Source organism: Cervus elaphus, chromosome 23 (genome assembly GCF_910594005.1).
Source record: "Cervus elaphus chromosome 23, mCerEla1.1, whole genome shotgun sequence".
NCBI classification, from domain to species: Eukaryota; Metazoa; Chordata; class Mammalia; order Artiodactyla; family Cervidae; genus Cervus; species Cervus elaphus.
The window spans coordinates 27520807-27538744 of record NC_057837.1 but is presented as its reverse complement, the minus strand read 5'-3'; the positions used below and the strand labels follow the sequence as shown (position 1 = coordinate 27538744).

The 17938-nt window shown below is 42.5% G+C and overlaps 1 protein-coding gene across 2 annotated transcripts in view; it reads right to left on the bottom strand.

The window, feature by feature from the left end:
- The window catches only part of OPTN (optineurin), a 38706-nt gene extending 35286 nt beyond the window's left edge, over positions 1-3420 (bottom strand). Inside the window, exon 1 of one of the 2 annotated variants that reach the window (XR_006337012.1) lies at positions 3202-3420. The gene's annotated coding sequence lies outside the window, so the exon portion shown is untranslated. The remainder of the gene's footprint in view (positions 1-3201) is intronic. The other variant, XM_043883678.1, reaches the window with a different exon arrangement.
- Positions 3421-17938: the final 14518 nt, after the last annotated feature.

Sequence of the window (17938 nt, the reverse complement as noted above, 5' to 3'; positions counted from 1 at the left end):
ATCAGAAATGCATCATTTCTAGGCAGAAGGGTGATTTAATAATTTAGCATGGATATGTCAAGATTTCACCAATGAGGAAGAATGGGAACTACCTGGAAGGTGGAAATCAAAAGCAAAATCTCTAGATTTTATTGCCAGATTTGCTATCTGAATTCTTGATTATAATAATCCTTCTTAATTCCAGAGGTCAAGTAATTATAGCAGTGACTTGGCTTTGTAGGCATGAGCTTGAACTGCATTCCTGAGTTGGTCTTAAAAATGGCCCAGCCCAACTTATTTGATGCAAGAATGTCCTGCTGGTTTCCACGGCAGATGGACATATAGACCAGGCTTGAATGACTTCAACGGCAGAAAAAATGGGCACATGACTTTAGCAGGCAACTGCCCATTCTATTCCCGGATGGCTGTGACTGCCAGAAAGTCATTTTGCATCCAACAGAAATCTGCCTTATACTGACTTCCACCCACTGGACATCGGACCAGCAAGAATAGCACAGAATAAACCCATGCCCTTACCCTGGTGTGGCTGATTCTCTGAATTTGCTAAGTACTCACAGGTTCACCCCGCACATGCAAAAATTAGTTTTCAACAGTGAAAACCTATTTCCTGACCATAGAGAATAGTTGGCTATTGGAAAATTCTGGCTTGGCTTTTCAAGGGGATTGAGTAACACTCCAAGATTGCACCAACAAAATTCATCACAATCCTGGAAAAAGAACTCAAAGTACACATCCTATTAAGGGGCAAAAGAGGCCTTACCTTTTATGCCAGAAATGGTAGTCTGACTTTTGGACATACAGAAAATGGAAAAAGACTTAGCCTCATCTCCCAGGGCAGGAGCTATACTTGATGACTCCTATCTCCTCTTCCCGTGAGTCTAAAGGGTCACCCAGTCCTGTTACTTCCACTTCCTCTCAATCTCCACCACTTAGGTCAGGTCCTTCTTGTCTTATCTGGCCTACAGCAATGTTGTCCTCAACAGAGGAAAGGGCTTTTGTCTGTTCTGTTCACTGCACTGTCTCTAGCACCTAGAACATTCCCAGAAATATATGGGGGTTCAACAAATAGATGCTGAATGAATTTACATAGCTTCCTCCATGGTCTGACTCATCTCTTTCCATTGCAGCACCACTACTTCCATGGTTTCTTCCCCAACACAAGAGCATCCTCCTACTTCCACCCTTCCCATACAGACAGAGCTTCAGCTCCCGAGCAAAACAAACACGGCCTTTCAGAGTCTGGCCCCCACTCATCCACCAGTACCATCTCCTGTCACCAACACCACTCATGCCTGGGGCACACTAAAGAGTTCACAGTTCCATGCTTTTTGCTTTTCTATCCTTTCTCAAGATGCCTAGACTTGCTGTTACCCTGGCAAACGTCTACTGGACAGTTTAACGTCCAGCTCAAATAGATGTCTTATGTAAAAAGACCTACGCTTTCCTCTGAGTACCCAATAGTGCTTTACATATTGGTTCTTTTATGCAAAGTACTGTATTATCCCATGCCAGTCAACTTTCCCATCAAACCTAAGTCGAGGTGTTTATTTTATTTTTCCTAGAGACTGGTACACTGAGAGCAGGCTCTCAGTAAACATTTGTTGAAATCAAATGAAACTATCAAGTGTTACGAGGTAAAAGCCTTACACTTGTAAAACACTTTCTGCTCAGTAGGCAACAAATCCAACATAACTAGTATTACAAGTTTTTCTACAGTTTTACAATGGCACTCATTTCCAGATTCTTGAACTAAACTTATTTTGAAAATCAGTACTATTTTAAAAATATCACTACAAAGGTATCTGGGTGTCATTTCATAACACATATTTCATCACTCAGCCCACATATACACATGTCAAAATGAAAAAGAAAACTTATTTTCTGAGTGAAACAGATTTTATTTAAAACACAGTTTAATTTCCCTCTTTTCCTTTGAATTTACTATTCCATAAATCCCAAAGAACATACCAAACACTCCAAGTCTTTATAAAATTCAGAAAGAGTGAGGCTTGGAGAAGAGAAGACTTCTGTGCCTCTACCTAAGGCGGGAGATCGCATGGGAAGGTAAAACAATGACCAGTTCCTTTCAAAAATAAAGTCTGATTTTTTTTTTTTTTTTTTTTGGTGTTCAGTCAGAGTACACAGCATAATATGCAACTTGTGGTCAGTTACCAAAAAATAAAAAAATACTACACCTGGCCAGTCCCCTCCCAAACTGGGCCTATCTTGGGGTGGGGGGAGGTGGCCAGGGCCCCCTTGCTCCTCTCTCCAGGCAAGGAGGAAGCATGAGAGGTTCTTCCGTTAATAATTGCTGTTGTTTAGGATTGCCCAGGCAAGGATACTGGAGTGGGTTGCCATTCCCTTCTCCAGAACCTGCATCTCCTGCACTGCAGGAGATTCTTTACCACGGAGCCACCAGGGAAACCCATTGTTAATAGTGCCGCTTGCTTAACCAGATCGAGCCTAGGCTTTTGATGTTCAAAGTTTCGGTTTCCCACTTCACCCTTAAGCAGTTCTGTGGCACATAATTTCCAACAACAGTTTTTCTTGTGGAGGGAGGAGCCTAGCTGGAGCCTGAGTTACATTTTCTCTTAGTGATGCTTACTGCCTACAGCTTACACAACAGAAACAACCCCTCTGGGGTTCTCGCTTCAGCAAATATTCATATTCTCTACGTATGTATCTATACCTACCCACACAAACACACACACAAGCTCCCCCAGACACAACGGTTTATGAAGATTCCTTTCAGCTGTTCAGTAATCCCATCACCTTGGAGCGCGGCCACTGGCGCTTTAGTGTACTGGGTCGTCTCGTGGAGCTAGTTTTTACGTCTTTCGAAGGTGTGTCCTTAACCCCTTCTCTTATAATGAGGAACTGGCTGTATAATCATCCCCAATCTGCGGAAGGATGTCACCCTTAAACCACCTTCATGACCTACAGAGGAAGTCACCTGCGGCCAGTCTGCGGGGAAAAAAGGGGGAAGGGCGCTTTGGGATGGACGCCCCTGCTGCCCTTTGGCACCAGGTCAGGATCGCCAGGGCCTGGAAACCCTCCTAGCGAGCGCCGCCGTCCAACTGGAGGAGACGCCCCACCCCTCGCCACCCACGTCCCTACCGGCTCCGGGTCGCAGGGAAGGGGGCTTCAGAACAGCTTCCAGGGCGGAAAGGGAGACCCTGCCCGCCCCCTGCCCTGGCTCACCGGCGCGCGGGCTCCGGCCTCCCTCGGGTCACTGCTTCCTGGGCATCATTCCCGCTGGGAGAGGGCTCCGGACCCAGACGCAAAGGCCAAGCGGGGGACCGGCCGGGGCGGCGGCGGGGGTTGGCGAGCTTTAGGTTGATTTGCGGCCTCGCGACCCCGCCCAGCGCTGCTCAGCTGACCGCCGCGGCAGCCTCCTCACCTCCGCCCGGGAATTTCCCAGGCCCCGCCCTCAGGCCCGCCCCCGTAGGCCCCGCCCCAGCTCTCCGCCCCTCCTTTTTCCTCCACCAGCCCACATCCTCCCAATCCCAAGGCTCGCTCATGGTCAGGGGACCCGGGTTAATGCGGACTGCGCCAAGGTGTTAGTGTGACGGCCGTGAAGGACGGGGTTAATTAAAGCAAACTGTTAAGTAAATGAAGTGTGAGCAATCGGTCATCGTCGAAGGAGGTCCCTTTAGAAGTCGAGCCACAGGGGGTCGCTGCATCCCACCGAAAGAGGGAGATGAGCCTCTTGTTAAAGGACTTCCATTTAGATACAGTTAATCGAGCACGCACTGCTTTCCACCCAATTTTGCCCTTAAAACAGACTTTTAATTAAAAACACAGAGCCAGCAGGATGTTTCTGAGGCTTTTGTTGCCGGGGAACAGGCCAACCGTCGACATTGGCTCCAAATGCTCCAGACAGGTGGGATTACTGGATTAACCTGGATTGCATCTGAAAAGCAGTGGTACTGATTTACTGAACTAGAGGAGGGTGGATGCCTCTGGACTCGACAGAGTGAAATGGGAGGCAACAAGACACGGAAGGAGGGAGAGCCGCCCAGGTTTGCAAACTAAGCACTGCGAGGAGGGATTAGCAAGGGCGCAGACACAGGCGTCTGATACCAAGGTCAGGGGCTCCAAGCCAGTGCGGCCGGTTCTCCCGGTAACAGGCCTCCCGTGCAAGATCAGAAAACAAAAATTAAGGGAGAGAGGGCCTGGGGGCAGGTTTGTCCCGAAGACCAAGAAGGACATCACAAGAGAGAACTTAATTTATGAATGAAAAGGCTGACGCCGCTTAAATCAGCGGGATACCAAGCACATTGTTGCACATCGAGGCTGCTCGCTGGTTAGAAACGAAAAAAACAAACAAACAAACAAAAAACCCAAAACAAAACAGACAAAACCCCCCCCCCCCCACACAACCCTAATCCAAATAGGAAAAGGGGAAACGCGCCCTCTCCTGGTATCCTGAAGGATTCAACTCCTCTATTTAGACAGCCTGCTCCAGGCCAGCTCTTCTTACTCGGCCCTTAACATCACCCTGAGATTTAACCCCCTGCTCAAGGTAGAAAGAAAGAAAGTAAAGTTTCTCAGTCCTGTCAGACTCTTTGAGACCCTGTGGACTGTAGCCTACCAGGCTCTTCCGTACATGGGATTCTCCAGGCAAGAATACTAGAGTGGTTTGCCATTCCCTTCTCCAGGGGATCTTCCTGACTGAGGGATTGAACCCAGATCTCCCACATTGCAGGCAAATGCTTTACCCTCTGAGCTACCAGGGAAACCCACTCAAGGTACAGAGGACAAGCAAATCAGGGCCTGCCCCAGACCCCGTTGCAGACGGTCCCTCCTGGGCTTGTTAGGGGCGAGTCAGCTATGCTGCCTTACTTCCGTTATTTTAAACAGAATCTGCCTGCAATGCAGGAATCCCAGGTTCGATCCCTGGGGGAGGAAGATCCCCTGGAGAAGGAAATGGCAACCCACTCCAGCATTCTTGCTAGGAAAATCCCATGGACAGAAGAGCCTGGTGGGCTACTGTCCATGGATTCCCCAAGAGTCCACACAACTTGGCAACTAAACCACCAAGGAGAGAGAAAATGAGTGTCAGAGAATCTAATACTCATTAAAGGGGCAGGGAGGGGATGGGATGGGGCGGGAGGATGGCAGTTGGCGGGGGCTGGGGGGGGGGGTGTCATACCCAAGACTGCCTTAGTTATGGAGTGTGAAGGTTGAGAGTGGATGAGTTTCTGGTAGAGAAACCGATCAGACCCACTTGTTCTGGAAACATTGACCACTCCCACCACATCATAGTTGTGTGACCCTGGACAAGCTACCTAATCTAGCTGTGCTTCATTCTCTTTATCTGTAAAATGGGGCCTCTAATACAGGTCCAAGATTCCAAAGATCTGAGAATTCAATGCCTTCCTTGGTTCTTTGGTGGCAAAACTGACCCAAACCAATGTAAAATTATTGTCTTTATTTGCACCACTTGATATGATTGTTTCTTTGAAGGCAACTTATTTAGTTTGTATGAGATCTGTTTTGGCCCCTCTTGGGGAAATTATATTATGTAAATTACATGCACCTTATTACCTTGTAAAGTCCAAAAAATTCTGGATTCAGGAACAGCTTGCGCCAAGGGCTTTAAATAAAGGATTTGGATATACAGAGCTTACTGCCTAATGTCACTGTGAAGATTAAGGGATAATACATGTAAAACACTCAGAACCATGCCTGATGCACAATGTGAGTTGCTATTCTTACTGCTGGGGTTAGAACCAACTCTGTTTCTTAGCCTGAGTAGTCCAGAGGGGTGCCTTCTTCCTCTCTCACGGTTCCATGAGTAGATAGAATCTAAGCACAGCTAAGAAAACTGAAATTATGATATGCCTTCCGCTGTTCACTGATGTGGTTTTGTGGTAGGTGAATGCAAAGCAGTGTGGTAGGCTATTTAGTGAGATACTCATTTGTTTCATGCTTTCGGTGCCCCTTCTTTTTGCTTGGAAAAGGCAGCTAATCACTTTGTGTTTCCTGTCACGGGGGTGTTTGCAAGATTCTTGGAAGATCAACCTTTCTCTTGTCTTTAGAGAAAACCCAATCCCAGTAAATGCATCGTCTACCCCAGGTGTCCTGGAAGGAGACTGCAGAGAACCCAGGTGGGGTGGGGGGCTTTCATGGCGGTTGAGGGGAAGAGTGAGTCCCTCAGAGGGGAGTTGGGTGGAGGCTGGTGGTCTCCTGAGCATCAAAGACGCCTCAACCTCTACAGTATTAGGACCATAGCCAGCTCTGGGAGTGACACAGCTGTATGAGGCATCTGTTGGACCCTGGAAACTGATCTCACAGATTCAGCAGGTTCTGGAATCCAGGCTTGTCACTGGAAATAACCAGTGTTATTTAGTTATTATTAGTTATTGTTAGTTAGTTACTATTAGTTATTATGAGTTAGTTATTTAGTTACTTAGCAGAGCAACCTGCCTTCTCCTTAGTAGAAGCTTTATGGTAGATGGCAAGGGTACCAGCCTCAATGGGCTGATCAAGTTAACGTGGGCTGAAGAATAACTGGCCCGAACTCCAGTGGATACCAAAAGCCCTCTTGGATTGTTTCATGACCCCACAAAAGGAGAGCCTCCACTCAAGGCCTCCAAGATGTTCAAGAGTGGATTTTCCTACACTCCTACAAGGCCAGGGCTGGCTGGAGAGAAAGTAAAGATATATTACATTTTAATGCATATCTGAGCTAGTGGTAGAAGAATGTACACACTTGGGAACCAGATCCAAAGACAATTTAAATTATGATCTCCCTATATCGTGATTCCATATATGTGAAATGTCTAGAAAGGGGCAGCATAGACACAAAGCAGACATGTGGTTGCCTGGGGCTGGGAGTAGCTTTGACTGCAAAGGAGCTTGCGGAAATTTGAAGAGTTGATGGAAATATTCTAAAACTGGGTTGGTGAATGCAAAGATTGGTAATGAGGATTGCACAGCTCTATTAGAATAGACATGATTGAATTGTGCACTTACAATGGGTGAATTTTAAGTCATATAATCCGAAGAGAAATCAACCCTGTACTCATTGGAAGGACTGATGCTGAAGCTGAAACTCCAATGCTTTGGCCAATACTTGATGCAAAAAGCCAACTCATTGAAAGGACCCTGATGCTTGGAAAGATTGAAGGCAGGAGGAGAAGGGATGACAGAGAATGAGATGGTTGGATGGCATCACTGACTCAATGGACATGAGTTTGAGCAGACTCCGTGAGATAGTGAAGGACAGGGAAGCCTGCTGTGCTGCAGTCCATGGAGTCGCAGAGTCGGACACGACTGAGCAACTGAACAATAACAAGTTATATCTTAACACAGCTGCAAAAATGGCACCAAGGGAGTTCTTTGGTGGTCCACTGGTTAGAACTCTGATTTCACTGCTGAGGGCATGAGTTGGGTCCCTGGTTGGGGGAACTAAGATCCCGCAAGCCGTGTGGTGTGGCCAAAAACAAACAAAAAAACAACCTACTGAAAATAATGCCAGAAGTAAATCATCATGCTGTCTGGTAAAGTGTATACCCCTTCTGCTGTTGGGCCAGCATTGTAATGGCCATGTCAGTCATCTACTGTGTAACTGAGCTGAGTCTGGGTTTTGTTGGAGCTTTAGTTAGATTCAGTTCACCATTGGCTCCAAATATTCTCAGAATGAGTTCCTCAAAAAGTTCAACAGAATTACCATGTGACCCAGCAATTCCACTCCTAGGTATACACCCTGAAGAACTGGAAACAGGGACTCAAATAAGTGCATGTAAATGCCTCTAATAGGTTGCTTTCCTCTTACTGATACCTGGCATTGCGGTGTCTCCCAGGATAAGAAGTGAGGCTTCCGTTCGTCAGAGCAGCCTCAGACAAGCATCTGGAGTCCCAGGGCCATGGCTCTGCTTTTGAAGAGCCAGAGCAAGTGTGTGTGTGTGTGGTGGTGGTGGTGGGGGGGTCTACACTTCCTTCCTCTCCTTCACAGCTTCACAGCTCTAAACTTTGAAATAGTCAACTCTGTGAGAAGAAGCTGAGGGTTTATCTTCTAGGTGATCTTCAGGCCTCTGTGAACACTGAATAAGAAGACCATAGTTCAGTTCAGTTCAGTTCAGTTGCTCAGTCACGTCTGACTCTTTGTGACCCCATGGACTGCAGCACGACAGACTTCCCTGTCCATCACCAACTCCTGGAGCTTGCTCAAACTTGTGTCCATCGAGTCAGTGATGCCATCCAACAATATTGTCCTCTGTTGTCCCCTTTTCCTCCTGCCTTCAATCTTTCCCAGTATCAGGGTCTTTTCCAATGAGTCAGTTCTTTGCATCAGGTGGCCAAAGTTTTGGAGTTTCAGCTTCAGCATCAGTCTTTCCAATGAATATTCAGGACTTATTTCCTTTAGGATTGACTGGTTTGATCTCCTTGCAGTCCAAGGAGATCACTCCAACACTGATGAAGAAGAACATTGATGTTCAAAATGTTCATCATTGAACATTTTGAACTATGTTCATCAACATGATGAATCTTGAAGTTCAAAAGCATCAATTCAGCTATCTTTATAGTCCAGCTCTCACATCCATACATGGGTACTGGAAAAACCATAACTTTGACTAGATGGACCTTTGCTGGCGAAGTAATGTCTCTGCTTTTTAATATGCTGTCCTTGTCTAACTCAGTGAAACTATGAGCCATGCTGTGTAGGGCCACCCAAGACAGACAGGTCATAGTGGAGAGTTCTGACAAAATGTGGTCCACTGGAGAAGGGAATGGCAAACCACTTCAGTATTCTTGCTTTGAGAACCCCATGGACAATATGAAAAGACAGAAAGATATGACACTGAAAGATGAACTCCCCAGGTCAGTAGGTGCCCAATATGCTACTGGAGAAGAGTGGAGAAATAGCTGCAGAAAGAATGAAGAGACAGAATCAAAGAGAAAACAGCGCCCAGTTGTGGATGTGACTGGTGATGGTCTGATCCTACAAAGAGCAATATTGCATAGGCACCTGGAATGTTAGGTCCATGATCATTGTAATACTACTTATTAATTACTTCCTACTTCTTCTCGTTGTATAAACACAGAAGCTGTCATGGTCCCTGCAATTTGATTTTCCAGCAAATCAAAGCAGAGCATGGAGGAACATTAAGTTCTTATTTCTTCATTTTGCTGTAAAGCTGCTAAGAATTCCTGGTGCAGACTTTTTTGTTTAAGTATTAATTACCTATCACAGTTGATGGGGACTTCCTTCATAACTCAGTCAGTAAAGAATTGGCCTGCAATGCAAGAGTCTGCCTGCAGAATCTGCCTACAATGCAGGAGACCCTGGTTCAATTCCTGGGTCAGGAGGACCCCCTGGAGAAGGAAATGGCAACCCACTCCAGTATTCTTGCCTGGGAAATCCCATGGACAGAGAAGCCTGGTGGGCTACAGTTTATAGGGTCACAAGAGTTGAACACAACTTAGCAGCTAAACCATTATAGTTGATTTGGGAAAATAATCACTGTGAGACGCCATAATTCTTCATCATGGTCTGAAAAGCATCCCTGTTTTCTTTGTGTGCCTCAGTGAGAAATGGGCTTGGTATCTCACTTTCTAGAGAGTTTTTTGCTTTTGATTAAGTAATTCATCTGTCAGTATTGAAGGACATGATTTTTCTTGTTCTTATCTCCCTTATTTTTTTTAAAACAAGATGTCTTACTTCTCAGAAGAATTGTATGGTGGAGTAAGGGACACAGACCTGGGTGTCAGACTACATATTTTATATTATGTTGTATATTATTGTTATATTATATATTTATATTATACATTACATATTATATATTATACTATATTATATTAATATAATTATGTTATATATTACATAATATTATGCTTATGTTTATAGCATATACTTATATATTACACATATATAAGTATATAGCATATACTTATATATTACATATATATCATATATATATATATACACATATATATATTACAGAGGATGAGATAGTTGGATGGCATCACTGACTCAATGGACATGAGTGAGCAAGCTCTGAGAGATGGTGAAGGACAGGGAAGCCTGGTGTGTTGCATCCATGGGGTTGGGCATGACTGAGTGACTGAACAACATTATCCTTATAGTATATATTATATTTATGGTATATACTTATATATTACATATATATGTCATTTTGATTTTATGATTTGAAATACACACATATATATATAGAGAGGGAGAAAGAGAGGGAGAAATACTGACTTATTATGAATAATTGGCTAATACAATTATGGAGGCTGCTGTTGGTAAGCTGAGACATGCAGGCTTGGGTGTGATGGAGAGCTGATACTGTGATTCCAGGCCAAAAACTGGCAGGTTTGAGACCCATGAAGTTGATATTTCAACTTGAACCTGAAGGAAGGAATAAAACTGATGCCCTAGCTCAAGGCAGGCAAACAGGAAGAATTTTTTCTTATTAGGGGCAGAGTCAGCCTCCAGTTCTAGTCAGGCCTAGAAACAGATTGGAAGGGGCCCACCCACTTTAGAGAGGGCAATATGCTTTTTTTTCAGATCAATTTAAATTTTAAATTGATCCCAAAACTCCTTTAAGAAAATACCTAGAATAATGTTTTTTCAAATACCTGACTGAAGAAGGGAAAGGAAGTGGGAGATGGTAGAGCTGAAAGATCATTAAGAATAGGAGACAGAGAGCAAGCTACAGTTTCATTCACACTTGGCATTGATGGCGCAGGTTGTGGTTCCTTGCTGGATTCAATTCTATCTACCCTCCTGAAAAAATGAGCCAGGGATGTCTGGATGATAGCTCTTTTTTTCCTCATTATAGATGACATGGTAGCCCTGGATTGCATGCAGAACACCTGCTGCAACCTTCATGTACCATTATATATTTGTATCCTCTGCCTCAAAAACACAAGCCTTGTTTCTTGTTTTTGGGGTTGCTTGGGATTCTTTTTGTTAATCATGAGATAGCAGGAAGGAGCATATTTCCAATGCAAGTTCAACAACAGTTCAACTGTGGTAAAAGAAAAAAAGATGAGTAGGCAACTTCAGGGAGAAAAGGTTAATTATGATTCTATAATCTTGTCCCTATAAATGTATAGACTATCAAAAAAATAAAAATGTATGGACTATCACCACGGCTGCCTTTTTATCCCTGTTCTTCAGCACTTTTGGTTGTTCTCTCTATTTATATGGAACCCGTTTAATGAGATTTCAGGAATGAATTGTCCTGTATGTGGGAATGCTTAAAGAGTACTTACAAAAAAATTTTCTCCTGATTCTTTTCTCTGCACTATGGAAAATGATTTTAGGGCTGTCTAACAATACAGTGCAGTGATTTTTTTTTTTTTTGGTCACAATCCACTTCTAATAACACAAACATAGTACTTTCACTTTTTCTTGCTTGTTCACATGGCATGCTATTGTTGTTCAGTCCCCAAGTCATGTCCAACTCTTTGCGATCCCATGGACTGCAGTACACTAGGCTGCCCTGTCCCTCACCATCTCTCAGAGTTTGCCCAAGTTCATGTCCATTGAATTGGTGATGCCATCCAACCATCTCATCCTCTGTCACCCTCTTCTCTTTCCACCTTCAATCTTTCCCAGCATCCGGGTCTTTTCCAATGAGTTAGCTCTTCACATCAGGTGGCCAAAATACTGGAGCTTCAGCTTCAGCATCAGTCCTTCCCATGAATATTCAGGATAGAGTTCCTTCAGGATGGACTGGTTTGATTTCTTTGCTGTCCAGAGGACTCTCAAGAGTCTTCTCCAGCACCACAGTTTGAAAGCATCAAGATTTGGGCACTCAGCCTTCTTTATGGTCCAGCTCTCACATCTTGGAATCATGACTACTGGAAAGACCATAGCCTTGATTATACAGACTGTTGTTGGCAAAGTGATGTCTTTACTTTTTAATATACTCTCTAGGTTTTTCATAGCTTTCCTTCCAAGAAGCAGTCTCTTTCTAATTTCAAGCCTGCAGTTATACTCTGCAGTGATTTTTAGAGCCCAAGAAGAGGAAATTTGTCACTGCTTCCACCTTTTCCTCTTTTATTTGCCGTGAAGTGATGGGGCTGGATGCCATGATCTTAGATTTTTTTTTTAATACTGAGTTTTAAGCTGGCTTTTTCACGCTCCTCTTTTTTACCCTCATCAAGAGGCTCTTTAGTTCCTCCTTGCTTTCTGCCATTAGAGTGGTTATCATCCACATATGAGGTTGTTGATGTTTCTCCTGGCATGCTATTATTTTTATGTTAAGTCAAACAGGACCCTTAAAATAAATATTTCATGCATTCATTCTTAAGCCTCCCTTCCTTTGGAGCATGCTGACCCTTGGCTAGATTGTGGAAATGAATGTTGCATAAATGGTCATAGTATTTCCTTTGACCTGAATTTGGCCTTTTTATCTTTCTATTAAACAAAACAGTATACTTAGAGCACTGGTGAATGACCAAACAAATTGAGTTTCCCATCCATAAAAATCTATGTTGTGGTTTTGTAAAGAGTTGCATGTTTCTCTACTTAATCTTATCTTCATTGACTCCCCAAATGCTATTTCTGAAAGATTATAAATCTCATATTCTCTTTTCAAAACCATTTCCTTTTCATACACTTAAAAAATCTCTGGCTTCTAAACAGTCTATCATATATTAGCTGATAAAGTAAAACAGCAGCTGCATAATTCACACACGAAAATCTGCCCTTGGGAATAAAAAAAGAGGTTTATTTTGGCCAAAGTGAAAGTGTTAGTCTCTCTGTCATGTCCAACTCTTTGTGACTCCATGGACTGTAGCCCCCTAGTTTCCTCTGTGCATGGAATTCTCCAGGCAAGAATACTGGAGTGGGTAACTATTCCTTTCTCCAGGGGATCTTCCCAATCTAGGGATTGTCAACTAAAAAAAAAAAAATGTACAACTTGAGAGTTGTGAGTTAAGTTTTATTTGGGGCAAAATGAGGACTGCAGCCCCCAGGAGATAGCCCTGAGAGACTGTTCCAAAGCGGCAGTGGGGGAAAGTCAATATACAAGGTTTTGGTGAAGGAGGAGTTCAGTGCCATGAAGCACTCATTTTACAAAAGGTTTTTGTTAGTCATGAGGGTCTGATGTCACCATGAAGGGATTTAGTGCTTCTCTAGATGTGAGGAGATGCAAGGATTGAGATCATAAAATCTGTTCCTAAAAGCATCCAACTATCTAAAGACCTATCCCACCAGATTCCCTGGAGCACAGAGTGCCTCACACCACCCTGGACTCCCTCAGGGGTTGTTGAAGGTCCACAGCTATAGCGGCATGGGGTTCAGTCTCCATAGAGGCAGATGGCAAATGCCTTTGTTGTTCAGTTGTTGGCACTGCTCTTGGTAAGTGCCAATTTGTAGTTGACAGGATCAAACCTGGGTCCCCTGCACTGCAGGCAGATTCTTCCTTTACTGTCTGAACCATCAACAAAGTTCTAAGATGACTTTAATTGGCAGTCTTCATTGAAAATTTTGCAGATGATATATCCCTTTACTGTGTTAGCGGGAAAAAAAAAATGAAGAAAACCATTAGTATCAAGAAAGTCATTTCTTTTAAAAACTCTGCTTTATCTAATGTATTTTGTTCTTAGGGTCTAAAAGGCAGTTCTCTTCTTGTCTGCTACTTAAACGGAAACACAACAGCATCATTCCCATGTTAGCATTTAGCCTTCCAGTTGTTGCTTAGAGTCATTCCAAGTGCTTTGTTGTGATGTGTGCAAAAACTTAAACCTATCAAAATGGGCTTGGAATCATGGCTGCTAGCAGAGCAGATTTAATTTTTTGTTTGTTTATTATCTGTTTGACACTTCCCAGGCTGCTGGCATTTCTGTTGTCTAGTTTCCAGGCAACCCTCACCTTCCTCACCCCCTAGCCTACTTTTTCTGTCTCCTGCATGTATTTGTCAGCCCATTTGCCAGGGAACAAAGGCTGTGCTTCGTCTCTTCCTTGTCTCCCTAAACATCAGGATGATACAGTGAAATCATACTCTTTGCTCTGTTGTTTAGAAAGGAAATCTTGTTCCCAAGTCCAGGCTTTCCTGAGGGAACAGCACACAGGTAGGAGGAGCGGACTTGTAATATAGTCAAATCCCATATGCCCTGGGTGGGTGACCGACAGACTGGATAATAGTTATATCACAGAGACTCTCCCACAGGAGTGAGAGCCCTGAGCCCCATGTCAGGCCCTCCAGCCTGTGGGTCTAGGACTGGGAAAAGCCCCTGGAACACTGAACTTTGAAGGCTTGCAGAACTTGACTGCAGGAGTTCCACAAGATGGGGGAAATAGGGGCACACATTCTCGTGTGCACCAGGACCCAAGGAAAAAGCAGTGATTTTATGGGAGCATTGACTGGACCTACCTGCTGGTCTTGGAGGGTCCCCTGAGGAGATGGGGGATAGCTGTGGCCCACCTTGGGTTCATAGACACCTGTGGTGGACATGTCAGGGAGCATTCATCTGCTTGAGCTCTCCTGGAGGCTGACTTTTTGACATCAAGACCTGGCCCTACCAATAGCCTATAGGCTCCAGTGCTGGGATGTTTCAGACCACACAGAAATCTGGGCAGGGGCAGCCCAACTCATCAGCAGACAGGCTGCTTAAAGGCTTCCTGAGCCTACAGTTCCTTCTAGATGTATTCCTTGACATGGCCTTGTCCACCAGAGGGTCAAGACCCAGCTCCACCAGTGGGCAGGCACCAGTCACTTCCACCAGGAAGCCTTCTCTTCTGAAGCTATTCCAAAAATTGCATAGGAAGGAACACTTCTAAACTCATTTTATGAGGCCATCACCACCCTCATACCAAAACCAGACAAGGATATCACAAAAAATAAAATTATAGGCCAATATCACTGAGGAACATAGATGCAAAAATCCTCAACAAAATACTAGCAAACTGACTCCAACAAGGCATTAAAATATCATACACCATGATCAAGTGTGATTTATCCCAGTGATGCAAGGATTGCTCAGTATTGGCAAATCAACTGACATGATGAACCACATTAACAAATTGAAGAATAAAAATTATATGATCATTTCAATAGATGAAGAAAAAGCTTTAGATAAAATTCAAGATAGATTTATGATTAAAAAAAAACCTTCACAATCAATGTGATACACCATGTTAACATACTAAAGAATAAGAACCATCTCAATAGATACAGAAAAAGCTTTCCACAAAATTCAACAACCATATACGATAAAACCTCTCCAGAAAGTAGGCACAGAGGGAATATACCTCAATATAATAAAGGCTATATTTGAAAAATCCACAACTAACATCATACTCAATGGTGAAAAGCTGAAAGCATTTCCTCTAAGATCAGGAACAAGACAAGGATGTCCACCCTGGTCACTTTTATTCAACATAGTTTTGGAAGTCTTATCCACCGCAATCAGAGAAGAAAAAGAAATAAAAGGAATCCACACTGGAAAGGAAAAGGTAAAACTGTCACTGTTTGTAGATGACATGATTCTATACATAAAAAATCCTAAAGCCACTACTGGAAAACTACTAGAGCTCATCAGTGAATTAGATAAAGTTACTAGATGCAAAATTAATACATAAAAATCTGTTTCATTTTTATATACTAACAATGAAATATCAGAAAGAGAAATTAAGGAAAAAACCCCATTTACCACTGCATCAAAAAGCAGAAAATATCTATGAATAAGACTTAGCTGGCTATTACAAACAGTGTTGCAATGAACACTGGGGTACATGTGTCTTTTTGAATTATGATTTTCTTAAAGTATATTCCCAGTAATAGAATTGCCGGGTGATATGGTAATTTCATTCCTAGTTTTTAAAGGAGGCTCCATATTGTTCTCCAGAGTGGCTGTATCAATTCACATTCCCAACAATAGTGCAAGAGGGTTCCCTTTTCTCCACATCACCTCCAGCATTTATTGTTTGTAGAATTTTTGTTGATGGTCATTCAACAAAATGACCATCTCATCTGGTATGAGATGGTATCTCACTGTAGTTTTGATTTGCATTTCTCTATAATGAATGATGTTGAGCATCTTTTCATGTGTTTATCTGCCATCTGTAATGTCTTCCTTGGAGAGATGTCTGTTTAGGTCTCTTGCCCATTTTTTGATTAGGTTGTTTGTTTTTCTGAGATTGAGCTGCATGAGCTACTTGCATATTTTGGAGATTAGTTCTTTATCAGCTGCTTTGTTTGCAATTATTTTCTCCCATTCTGAGGGTCTTTTCATCTTACTAACAGTTTCCTTTGCTGTGTAAAAGCTTTTAAGTTTAATTAGGTCCCATTTGTTTATTTTTTATTTCCATTACTCTAGGAGGTAGGTCAGAAGTTGTGGTACAAATATACAATGGAATATTACTCAGCCATAAAAAGGAACAAAGGTGAGTCAGTTGAACTGAGGTGGATGAACCTAGAGCCTGTTATACAGAGTGAAGTAAGACAGAAACAGAAAAACAAAAATCATATATTAAACCATATATATGGAATTTAGAAAAATAGTACTGATGAACCGAATTGCAGGACAGGAATAGAGATGTAGATGTAGAGAATGCCCTTGTGGGCACAGTGGAGGAAGGAGAGGGTGGGATGAATTGAGAGAGTTGCAGTGACGTATATACACTACTATGTGTAAAATAGATAGCTAGTCGAAGCTCTATGTAACACAGAGAGCCCAGCCTGGCACCAACACAACTTTGTAAAGCAATTATCCTCCAACTAAAAAAAAGAAAAAAACTACCCAAAGGAAACAAAAGACTTGTTTTCTGAAAACTGTGAGATGCTGATGAAATAAATTGAAGATGAAAGAAACAGATGCAAAAATATACTGTGTCCTAGGATTGGAAGAATCAGTGTTGTTTAAATGACCATGTTATCCAAGGCAAACTACGGATTTGATGCAATCCTTATAAAGTGACCAATGACATTTTTCACCCAACTAGAACAAACATTTTTAAATTTGTATGGAAATACAAAAGATCCTGAATAGTCAAAACAATCTTGAGAACGAAGAATTGAGCTGAGGAAATTATACTCCCTGACTTCAGATTATAATGCAAGGCTACATTCATAAAAATAGTATGGTCCCAGCAGGAAAACTGACATATAGATCAATGGAACAGGATCAAAAGCCCAGAAATAAACCTACACCCTTATGGTCAATTAATCTATGGCAAAGAAGGCAAGGAAATACAATCGAGAAAGGACAGTCTCTTCAGTAAGTGGTGTTGGGAAAACTGAACAGGTACAAGTAAAAGGATGAAACTAGAACATTCTCTAATACCATGTGTGTGCTATGTGCACGTCAGTCATGTCTGACTTTTTGTGACCCTATGGACTATAGCCCACCATCCAAACATAAACTTAAAATGACTTAAAGACATATATGTAAGACTCGATATTATTAAACTCCTAACGGAAAACACAGGCATAATACTCTTTGACATAAATCACAGCAATAATTTGGATGTCTCTGAGAGTAATGGAAATAAAAATAAAAATAAACAAATGAGACCTAATTAAACTTCAAAGCTCTTGCACAGCAAAGGAAGCTATAAATAAAATGAAAAGACAACCTTCAGACTGGGAGAAAATATTTGCAAATGATGCTACTGACAAAGGATTAATTTCCAAAATATACAAACAGCTCATACAGCTACTAATAAAAAAAAATGTCCAATAAAAAAAATAGGCAGAAGACCTAAATAGACATCCGAAGAAGGCATACAAACGGCCAACAAGCACATGAAAAGATGTTCAATATTACTCAATACTAGAGAAATGCAAATCAAAATGAGATATCATCTCACACCAGTCAGAATGGCCATCATTTAAAGGTCTATAAATCATAAATGCTTGAGCAGGTGTGGAGAAAAAGGAACTCTACTGTTGGTGGGAATGTAAACTGCTGCAGCCACTGTGAAGAATACTATGGTGTTTCCTTAAAATAATAGAGTTACCATATGATC